We start from the raw sequence: 11215 nt of genomic DNA on the forward strand, positions 1-11215 counted from the left end.
AATGCATGAAAGCCAATGTTCTTACTAATCTTTCACATGTCCAAGACTGTTAAAAAGGTAAAAAAAAAAATCCAGGCCACAATTACCTTTTATATTGAAAATTAGTAATTTTGTGTTTTTTTTTTCCCAAATCAGTGACATCATTTAGGAATTTGGCAATTAAAGAGTTAAAATCCTGAATTTTTTTAAACATTTAGTATTTTTGAGCAGGACTGAGGTTGATTAATAGATTTATGCAAAAAAAATTGAAAAAAATATTTATCTGATACATTTTTACAGCAGTTTAAAGTAGTGGCTGTTTTCAGCCACAAACATAACGAAAGGTTGTAAATTGAAACAATGCACAAGGGTTAAAGGTGTTTTGGGTGCTTGTTAGGTAGTTGCTATGGTGGTTACATAGTTGTTAGGTGGTTGTTGGGTAGTTTCTAGGTGGTTGTTAAGGTGTTTTGAGTGGATGTTGGGAAGGTGCTATGGTGGTTGAGTAGTTGCTAGTTGGTTGTTAAGGTGTTTTGAGTGGTTGTTGGGTAGTTGGTAGGTGGTTGTTAAAGTTAATTGGGTGGTTGTTAGGTAGTAGCTAGGTGGTTGTTGGGTAGTTGCTTTGGTGGTTGAGTAGTTGCTCTGTGGTTCTTAATGTGATGTCGGTGCTTATTGGGTTGGTAGGTGGTTGTTACAGTGATTTGGGTGGTTGTTAGGTAGATGCTATGGTGGTTGCATAGTTGTTAGGTGGTTATTGGGTAGTTTCTAGGTGGTTGTTAAGGTGTTTTAAGTGGTTGTTGGGTAGTTGCTTTGGTGGTTGAGTAGTTGCTAGGTGGTTCTTAATGTGTTATGGGTGGTTGTTGGGTAGTTGCTAGGTGGTTGTTACGATGATTTGGGTGGTTGTTAGGTAGTTGCTATGGTGGTTGCATAGTTGTTAGGTGGTTGTTGGGTAGTTTCTAGGTGGTTGTTAAGGTGTTATGTGTGGTTGTTGGGTAGTTGCTTTGGTGGTTGAGTAGTTGCTCTGTGGTTCTTAATGTGTTATGGGTGGTTATTGGGTTGGTAAGTGCTTGTTACAGTGATTTGGGTGGTTGTTAGGTAGATGCTAAGGTGGTTGTTAAGGTGTTTTGGGTGTTTGTTAGGTAGTTGCTATGGTGGTTACATAGTTGTTAGGTGGTTGTTAAGGTGTTTTGAGTGGATGTTGGGAAGGTGCTATGGTGGTTGAGTAGTTGCTAGTTGGTTGTTAAGGTGTTTTGAGTGGTTGTTGGGTAGTTGGTAGGTGGTTGTTAAAGTTAATTGGGTGGTTGTTAGGTAGTAGCTAGGTGGTTGTTGGGTAGTTACTTTGGTGGTTGAGTAGTTACACTGTGGTTCTTAATGTGATGTCGGTGCTTATTGGGTTGGTAGGTGGTTGTTACAGTGATTTGGGTGGTTGTTAGGTAGATGCTATGGTGGTTGCATAGTTGTTAGGTGGTTATTGGGTAGTTTCTAGGTGGTTGTTAAGGTGTTTTAAGTGGTTGCTGGGTAGTTGCTTTGGTGGTTGAGTAGTTGCTAGGTGGTTCTTAATGTGTTATGGGTGGTTGTTGGGTAGTTGCTAGGTGGTTGTTACGATGATTTGGGTGGTTGTTAGGTAGTTGCTATGGTGGTTGCATAGTTGTTAGGTGGTTATTGGGTAGTTTCTAGGTGGTTGTTAAGGTGTTTTAAGTGATTGTTGGGTAGTTGCTTTGGTGGTTGAGTAGTTGCTAGGTGGTTCTTAATGTGTTATGGGTGGTTGTTGGGTAGTTGCTAGGTGGTTGTTACGATGATTTGGGTGGTTGTTAGGTAGTTGCTATGGTGGTTGCATAGTTGTTAGGTGGTTGTTGGGTAGTTTCTAGGTGGTTGTTAAGGTGTTATGTGTGGTTGTTGGGTAGTTGCTTTGGTGGCTGAGTAGTTGCTCTGTGGTTCTTAATGTGTTATGGGTGGTTATTGGGTTGGTAAGTGCTTGTTACAGTGATTTGGGTGGTTGTTAGGTAGATGCTAAGGTGGTTGTTAAGGTGTTTTGGGTGTTTGTTAGGTAGTTGCTTTGGTGGTTGCATAGTTGTTAGGTGATTGTTGGGTAGTTTCTAGGTGGTTGTTAAGGTGCTATGAGTGGTTGATGGGAAGTTGCTATGGTAGTTGAGTAGTTGGTAGGTGGTTGTTAGGGTGTTTTGAGTGGTTGTTGGGTAGTTGCTTTGGTGGTTGAGTAGTGGTTGAGGTTCTTAATGTTTTATGGGTGGGTGGTTGTTGGTTAGTTGGTAGGTGGTTGTTACGATGTTATAAGTGGTTGTTGGGTAGTTAGTAGGTGGTTGTTAGGTAGATGCTAAGGTGGTTGTTAAGGTACTATGGGTGGTTGTTGGGTAGTTGCTAGGTGGTTGTTAAGGTGTTATGGGTGGTTGTTGGGTAGTTGCTAGGTGGTTGTTAAGGTGTTTTTGAGTGGTTGTTGGGTAGTTGGTAGGTGGTTGTTAAAGTGTTATGTGCGGTTGTTGGGTATTTGCTATGGTGGTTGAGTAGTTGCTAGGTGGTTCTTAATGTGTTATGGGTGGTTGTTGGGTAGTTGGTACATGGTTGTTACGATGTTATAAGTGGTTGTTGTGTAGTTGGTAGGTGGTTGTTAAGGTGATTTGGGTGGTTGTTGGGTTGTTGCTATGGTGGTTGAGTAGTTGCTAGGTGGTTGTTAAGTTGTTTTGGGTGGTTATTAGGTAGTTGCTATGGTTGTTGCATAATTGCTAGGTGGTTGTTAAGGTGTTATAAGTGGTTGTTGGGTAGTTAGTAGTTAAAGTTAATTGTGTGGTTGTTAGGTAGTTGCTAGGTGGTTGTTAAGGTGTTTTGTGTGGTTGTTGGGTAGTTGCTGTGGTGGTTAAGTAGTTGCTAAGTGGTTCTTAATGTCTTATGGGTGGTTGTTAAGTAGTTGCTAGGTGGTTGTTAAGGTGTTATAAGTGGTTATTGGGTAGTTGGTAGGTGGTTGTTAAAGTTAATTGGGTGTTTGTTAGGTAGTTGCTAGGTGGTTGTTAAGGTGTTATGTGTGTTTGTTGGGTAGTTGCTAGGTGGTTCTTAATTTGTTATGGGTGATTGTTGGGTAGTTGGTACGTGGTTGTTACAATGTTATAAGTGGTTGTTGGGTAGTTGGTAGGTGGTTGTTAAGGTGATTTGGGTGGTTGTAAGGTAGATGCTAAGGAAGTTGTTAAGGTGTTATGGGTGGTTGTTGGGTAGTTGCTATGGTGGTTGCATAATTGGTAGGTGGTTGTTAAGGTGTTATAAGTGGTTGTTGGGTAGTTGGTAGGTGGTTGTTAAGGTGATTTGGGTGGTTGTTAGGTAGTTGCTAGGTGGTTGTTAGATAGTTGCTATGGTGGTTGCATAGTTGCTAGGTGGTTGCATAGTTGCTAGGTGGTTGTTAGGGTGTTATGGGTGGTTGTTGGGTAGTTTCTAGGTGGTTGCTAAGATGCTAAGGTGTTTGGGTGGTTGCTTGGTGAATAATAGCTGTTGGTGGTCAATTTGTGTACAGTTTTTAAAAATGCATTTTCCCTAATTTTATTCTGTTTCTACTAATAAATTAGTATTAGTATTTGTAGTTATGAAATATACTAATTAAATATTACCAATGTACTCTTTGTTTTATTTTAGATTAATAATAATATTCATAAATATCTGTTTTAGCTCCAACCCACTACCCCGCCTCTCTGCATTTTATGATGTTGAACCCAAACATCAACCTAGCAAAGGTACAGAGAATACTCAAAGCCTCAAAACCTGTGTGAAGCCAGATTCCAGGGAGAAAACATACAACCAATGCAGAATGACGCACACTTCATTTGAATAATCAGTGTTAGAGGTTTGATCACACATAGTAATAGTAATAGTCACACTTGCCTAACCCGAAAAATATCATATCCAAGTAAACTGGCAGTGACCCCATTACATCATGATATCAAAGACTGTAGAGCCAAATGTCAAAGACAAGAAGCTGATGATACTGTGAGGAAAAATAAAGACAAGACATAAAATGTCACGTTACGTAACTGAAGAAAATGAGAAAATAGAAAAATCTACAACTGAGTCATTGCATGAGTTTGTCATCAGTCATAGTTCTGCTTCAAACTGACTCACTATCATTGTGTTTCATGTAAATCACTGAAGCTTTGAGATGGAAATGTGATTGTGAATGGTGTCGCATTCAAAGCAAACACTCATGAAGTGGCTTTCACAACTCATTTACTCATTAACAGCACATTCAGCATGAAAAAACATGTAGTTCAGGATTGGATTTTCACCAGGATATGGAGACTGAGCACTTTGTATTTCGATTCTATTATTATTTAATGTTATGATAACCTTTATTGCTTTATTGCTTAACTGCCATTAAATATGTGTGTTAACTATTGACAAGCGTTTACAACAGCAGCCTAAACCCAGTGTTTTGGGTGGCTGTTAGGGAGTTGCCAGGGTGTCTGAACGATTTCTAGGTGATTGCTAAGATATTCTGGGTGGTTGTGAAGGTGTTTGTGTTGCTTGCTAAGGTGTTTTGTGTGGTTGATAGGTGGTTACTAAGGTGCTCTGGGGTGTTGTTATGGTGTTTTATGTGGTTACTAGGGTGTTCTAGGTGGTTAAGTTGTTTTGGGTGGTTACTAAGGTCTTGTTTTGGGTTGTAAAGGTGTTTTAGGTAGTTACTAGGGTGTTCTGGGTGGTTGTTAAAGTGTTTTAGGTGGTTACTAAGGTGTTCTAGGTGGTTGTTATGGTGTTTTAGGGGGTTGCAGGGGTGTTCTAGGTGGTTGTTAAGTTATTTTGGGTGGTTTCTAAGGTGTTGTTTTGGGTTGTTAATGTGTTTTAGGAGGTTACTAGTGTGTTCTGGATGGTTGTTAAGTTGTTTTGGGTGGTTACTAAGGTGTTCTTGGTGGGTTGTGTTTATGGGCGTTTGTTAGGGTGTATTGGGTGGTTGTCAAACTGTTTTTGTGCTTTCTAAGGTCTTAGGTTTTAGGGGGTTTCTAATGTATCTTTGGGTGGTTAAGGTGTTTTGGGTTGTTTCTAAGGTCTTAGGGTGGCTATTTGATTTTAAGTAGCTTCTAAGGTGTTTTGGTGGTTGTTAAAATGTTTTTTTTTTGTGTGTGGTTTCTAAGGTGTTTGGGTGGTTGTTAGGCTTTGGGTGGTTGGTAAGGTGTTTTGAGTAGTTGTTATTGTTTTAGGTAGTAATTAAGGTGTTTTGGGTGGTTTCTAAGGTGTTTTGGGTGGTTTCTAAGGTGTTTTAGGTGGTTTGTAGATGTTGGGTAGTTGAAGGTGTTTTGGTGGTTGGTAGGTTTTGGGTGGTTGTTAAGGTTTTTTGATTGGTTTCTGAAGTGTTTGGGTAGTTGTTAAGATGTTTTAGGTAGTTGGTAAGGTATTTGGGGTGGTTTCTAAGGTTTTGGTTGTTGTTGGGAAAGTGTTAAGATGTGTTTGGTGGTTTCTAAAGAGTTTTGGTTTTTAGATTTTGGGTAGTTGTAAAGGTGTTTGGGTGATTGTTAAGGTGATTTGAGTGGTTATTGACATGTTCTGGGTTGTTGTTAAGTGTTCTGGGTGGTTGTCAAGGCGTTTTATTTCTTTCTAAGGTCTTTGGGTGGTTTTCAGACTTTGGGTAGCTGTTAAGGTGTTTGGGTTTGTTGTTAAGGTGTTCTGGGTGGTTGTTAGTTGGTTATTAAGGTGTTCTAGATGGTTGTTAGTTGGTTATTAAGGTGTTCTGTGTGCCATCTGCCAAAAGGAAAACAGTTTCAAAGCTTGAGCAAGTTTTTAATCACAAATATCTTTTGGTATAATGTGCACTAATGAAAATTTCACAGTAAGAGTGGGAACATAAACAGCTTGTTGTGGTTTCCTGTCGACTTTAAATGACGTTAAATTCTGTTTTCCCCAGAGGCCAGTGCTGTTCCCTTCCGGGAGGAGCTGCATTACCTGCAAACAGTCCAGTGCGGTCTCACATGCGGCACCCAAATGTGAAACTTGTTGTGACAGCAGCTCGGCCAACACGCAATTGCATCATTTTCCCTGTGGATTAAATGCCACTTTCTTATTCATATTATCTGGGTTTTTTTCTCTTCTCCCTTTATAATGAGGCCGGGCTCTCTTTAGGAATGGAGATATGTAAATGGAGCAGTTGTAGTTGGTGGAGCAATCCTTCTGTTTGCTTTCATGTGGGATCCAGGCAGCTTGTTAGAGGAAGGCTTTCACAGTTTCCCAGCCGCGCGATCTGGCAGCGGGCACGGTGACGGCTGTGGCACGCCAGAGAGGTGATGTGTGGAAAACACAGAAATAACATCCAGCTCACAGCGACTCCCAGACCGCCGCTCACCGGCACAATAATGCGCCCCTTTGCTTTCCAACAATTGAAGAAGTCTTTTGGTAATTAATTTCTGCCGGCGGAGGCCTGCACGCCTCATTGAGGGCGGATTTGGCCTTGTGTCTCTTCAATGAGTCTGTATTTGCTTAATTATGTTATAGGAGGGCAGAACGCCATGACTGAACGCTTCTCATACATTTGACTGAACGAGAACTCAGAAACTCAGAGTTGTTAAGGTAGTCGTTAGGTTTTGGGTGGTTTCCAATGTGTTTGAGTGGTTTCTAAGATCTTTTGGGTAGTTGTTAAGGTGTTTTGGTTGGATTCTAATGTGTTTAGGTGGTTAGTAAGGTGTTTTATGTGGTTGGTAAGGTGTTTTGAGTGGTTTCTAAGGTGTTTGGTGAGGTGGTTTGGGTGGTTGGTGAGATGGTTTGGGTGGTTTTTAGGGTGTTTGGGTGGTTGGTGAGGTGGTTTGGGTGGTTGGTAAGGTGTTTGGGTGGTTGGTAAGGTGGTTTGGTGATTTTTAAGGTGTTTGGGTGGTTGGTGAGGTGTTTTGGGTGTTTGTTAAGGTGTTTGGGTGGTTGGTGAGGTGGTTTGGGTAGTTTCTAAGGTGTTTAGGTGGTTGGTGAGATGTTTTGGCTGGTTTCTAAAGTCTTTGAGTGGTTGGTAAGGTATTTTGGGTGGTTGTTCACATCTTTTGGGTGGTTTCTTAGGCGTTTTAGTGATTGTTGGGTAGTTGTTAGGGTGTTTTGGGTGGTTTCTAGGGTGTTTGGGTGGTTGGTAAGGTGTTTTGAGTGGTTTCTAAGGTGTTTGGTGAGGTGGTTTGGGTGGTTGGTGAGGTGGTTTGGGTGGTTTTTAGGGTGTTTGGGTGGTTGGTGAGGTGGTTTGGGTGATTTTTAAGGTGTTTGGGTGGTTGGTGAGGTGGTTTGGGTGATTTTTAAGGTGTTTGGGTGGTTGGTGAGGTGTTTTGGGTGGTTGGTAAGGTGTTTGGGTGGTTGGTGAGGTGGTTTGGGTAGTTTCTAAGGTGTTTAGGTGGTTGGTGAGGTGTTTTGGGTGGTTTCTAAAGTCTTTAGGTGGTTGTTAAGGTCATTTGGGTGGTTTCTAAGGTGTTTTAATGATTGTTGGGTAGTTGTTAAGCTGTTTTGGGTGGTTGGTGAGGTGTTTTGGTGGTTTCTAAGGTCTTTGGGTGGTTGTTAAGGTCTTTTGGGTGGTTGGTGAGATGTTTTGGGTGGTTGTTAACATTTTTTGGGTGGTTTCTTAGGTGTTTTAGTGATTGTTGTGTAGTTGTTATGGTGATTTGGGTGGTTTCTAGGGTGTTTGGGTGGTTGGTAAGGTGTTTTGAGTGGTTTCTAAGGTGTTTGGTGAGGTGGTTTGGGTGGTTGGTAAGGTGTTTGGGTGGTTGGTGAGGTGGTTTGGGTGGTTTTTAGGGTGTTTGGGTGGTTGGTAAGGTGTTTTGAGTGGTTTCTAAGGTGTTTGGGTTGTTGGTGAGGTGATTTGGGTGGTTTTTAAGGTGTTTAGGTGGTTGGTGAGGTGTTTTGGGTAGTTGTTAGGGTGTTTTTGGTGGTTTCTAAGGCCTGTGGGTGATTGTTAGGCTTTGGGTGGTTGTTAAGGTCTTTTGGGTGGTTTCTAATGTGTTGTAGTGATTGTTGGGTAGTTGTTAAGCTGTTTTGGGTGGTTGTTAAGGTCTTTTGGGTGGTTTCTAATGTGTTGTAGTGATTGTTGGGTAGTTGTTAAGCTGTTTTGGGTGGTTGTTAAGGTCTTTTGGGTGGTTTCTAATGTGTTGTAGCGATTGTTGGGTAGTTGTTAAGCTGTTTTGGGTGGTTGGTGAGGTGTTTTGGATAGTTTTTAAGGTGTTTTCTGTGGTTTCTAAGGTCTTTGGGTGGTTGTTAGGCTTTGGGTGGTTGTTAAGGTATTTTGGATGGTTTCTACGGTGTTTTAGTGATTTTTGAGTAGTTGTTAAGCTGTTTGGGGTGGTTGGTGAGGTGTTTTGGCAAGTTGTTTAGGTCATTGCACACTCTGTCTTAAATTTTCATCTGCAATTTCTGCGTGTTATAAAAAAATTAATATGACCTCACGTTGTGTCAATCATGCTTACACACACACAAATTTGGATCAGGTTCGATCTTCTGCATTTTTGCATCTGTAGCTATTGGAAAGGATGACGAATACGAAATTTCAGACTCTGTGTGCAATGACCTGTGAAGGTGTTTTGGGTGGTTTCTAAAGTGCTTGGGTGGTTGTTAAATTTTGGGTGATTATCTATTATTCTATCGTTCTATCTGTCTGGTTGTGCAGTTTCTGTCCTCACCCTCATTTTTGGCTCTTTGCATTTTAGGCCAAAACAATAAAGAGAAACTCTTCGTTTTTGAGGAATGATTTTCTGCCTGATAGGAATCGACTTTATAAAAAGATAAGGAGGAAAAACCCCTTTAAAGCGCAGATGACAACAAAAACTCCCACAGATGGGAATCAATAGGACGACGGGGCGGTTTTCTCGTCCAGCTCAGAGGTTCAAAGCGAGAGCCTCTACTCGAGCTGCTGTTGCCTTCAGCTGCAATAAAACCGCAGAGACATATGGGAAAAAACTGTGAAAATATGTGTGCGTACGGCTTTCCTGTTCAGCATCCAAAAATGCAACGAGAGGTCGCTTCAATTGCTTTGTCCACTTCTCCATCTCCTTCTATTTCAATGCCTTTTTGAGAGACCGCGTCAGCCATTGAATTTCGACACACGGTATTTGGCTGCCAAAAGGTGTGAATGTTTTTACTGTGGATTGGATTTAATCTGAATACATTTGCATAATTTAAAGGGAAAAAAAGAAAAGCAAATTCACTTGAATGCAGTCTATCCTTTTTAAATCCTGTCAGGTTTAAATGTCTGAGACAACAAATATTGCACTTGATTATTTTGTTTTTCATAATACTTGCTTTTTTATTTAATTGAACACAGTACGGTTTGAATGAGCCCTTCTTTTTCCAGAAGAAAAACCTGATGAATTCAACCTTTGTCAGCTTTGCGATGACCCGTCCAGCATGTTCAGCCATCCTCCGTTGTACAGATAGATGAGGAGACAGAACTAATCGCCTCTCAGATTCCTGACAGTAGGTTGTTCAAATGAAAGCTTTGAGAAATTAAGCAAGGCCGGAGCGTTCGTTTGGCGTAATAAGCTCACCTCAGAGAGGACTGGCTCCTCTGCCTCATTAAACACAGACAAGAGCCTGGCATGTCTTCTCTTATGTAAAACTCTCCATGTCGAGTCAAAAGATAAATGCAAACGCTGTATCCATCTCCGCTGCAGGCGTTAAGCCTGAAAAATATGGGATTTCGTGTAATTGGCCCTGACTGGCCGTGACACTTCACCTCAAACCAAATCAAATAACGGCACACACACTCATGCAGGAGGAGAAGAAAGCAGACGGCAAACATGCATCAATAAAAATTGAATTGAAATTGAAATCATGATTTTTTTCTCTTGTCCTATGACAATTAAAGGGATGAATGTAAAAATATCTCATTTGTTAGCCAAACGAGAGCGTTTAGTTATTAGTACATCTTAGTTTAGACATCCAGTTAATTTGTCTCCTGATTAATGCTCAGATATTTTAACATTAACATTAACTTGTTTTAATACTGACATCTAGTGTACAGTGCATGACAATGTAATACCGAAATTATGCCCCCAATTTATATATACATGCAGTGCAATAACATGATTTTATTCATTAAAATATACTAGAATGATTATTGAAATGACTTGAAATTTTATTTTATTAATAAATATATAAATAATAATTATTATTATTATCTGTGCTATTTTTTTTTTCAAATTCAATAAAACCAGCGGCATTTTGCAATTTAAAAAAACCCACAACTAATTTTTCAAAAGATTTTTTAGTCTATACTCAAATTATGTACACAAAAGACACAGAAAAAGAACAGATCATCTATTTCCTGTTATATATCTGTGGTGCAATAGCATGATTTTATGCTTTAAAATTAATTTTTACAATTGTATAATTTTGTTCTTTGATAAGAAATGTATAATGAAACATGTGGAAAAAGATATAGTGCACTGGAGCTTTTACACCCATAATAAAAAAGTAATAAATATTAAAAATAAATAAATAAATACAACATAATAAATCGTGCAAGTTTAGCCAAAAGCAATAACGTAAATAATTAAAATAAGTAATATTAATTGTTATTATTATTATTTTTATTTGTGTTATTTATATCCGAGATATTTTTCTAATTTAATTAACCAATTGCATTCTGCAATAAGTAAAATAAATTAGATTTATTAATAATAATAATAATAATTATTATTATTATTATTATCTGGGTTATTTATATCTTCTTTTTTTTTTTCAAATTTATTAAAACCAAATACAATCTGCAATTAAATATATATATATATATATATATATATATATATATATATACAATTCATTTTCCAAAAGATTTTTTTAGTCTATACTCAAATGATAAACACAAAAGAAAAAAGTGAAGACACCAAAAGTACAGATAATCTATTTTCCGTTACATATTTGTAGTGCAACGGCATGATTTTATGTTTTAAAAGAATACAATTTTATCATTTTATTTTTAACAATTACTTTTACTTCTTTGAACCACAATTTTGTTCTTATCTCTTCTGATAACAACTCAAAATGGAAAATATAGTGAAACATATAGAAAAAGATATAGTACACCGAAGCCTTTACACTCATAATAAAGAAGTAATAAATAACAATTAAAATGAATAAATAAATAAAACATCATAAATCATGCTCTTATTAAATTTATAATTGTGTAAAAAAAAAAGCCGTTAATTGATTTTTGTTTTATTTAACATTACCACAAGATATTTAAATATAGGCTGCGTGTTGAAAAGAAAGTGCGCGAGATAAGACCACTACAATCTATTAA

This window comes from Garra rufa, chromosome 17 (genome assembly GCF_049309525.1).
Source record: "Garra rufa chromosome 17, GarRuf1.0, whole genome shotgun sequence".
NCBI classification, from domain to species: Eukaryota; Metazoa; Chordata; class Actinopteri; order Cypriniformes; family Cyprinidae; genus Garra; species Garra rufa.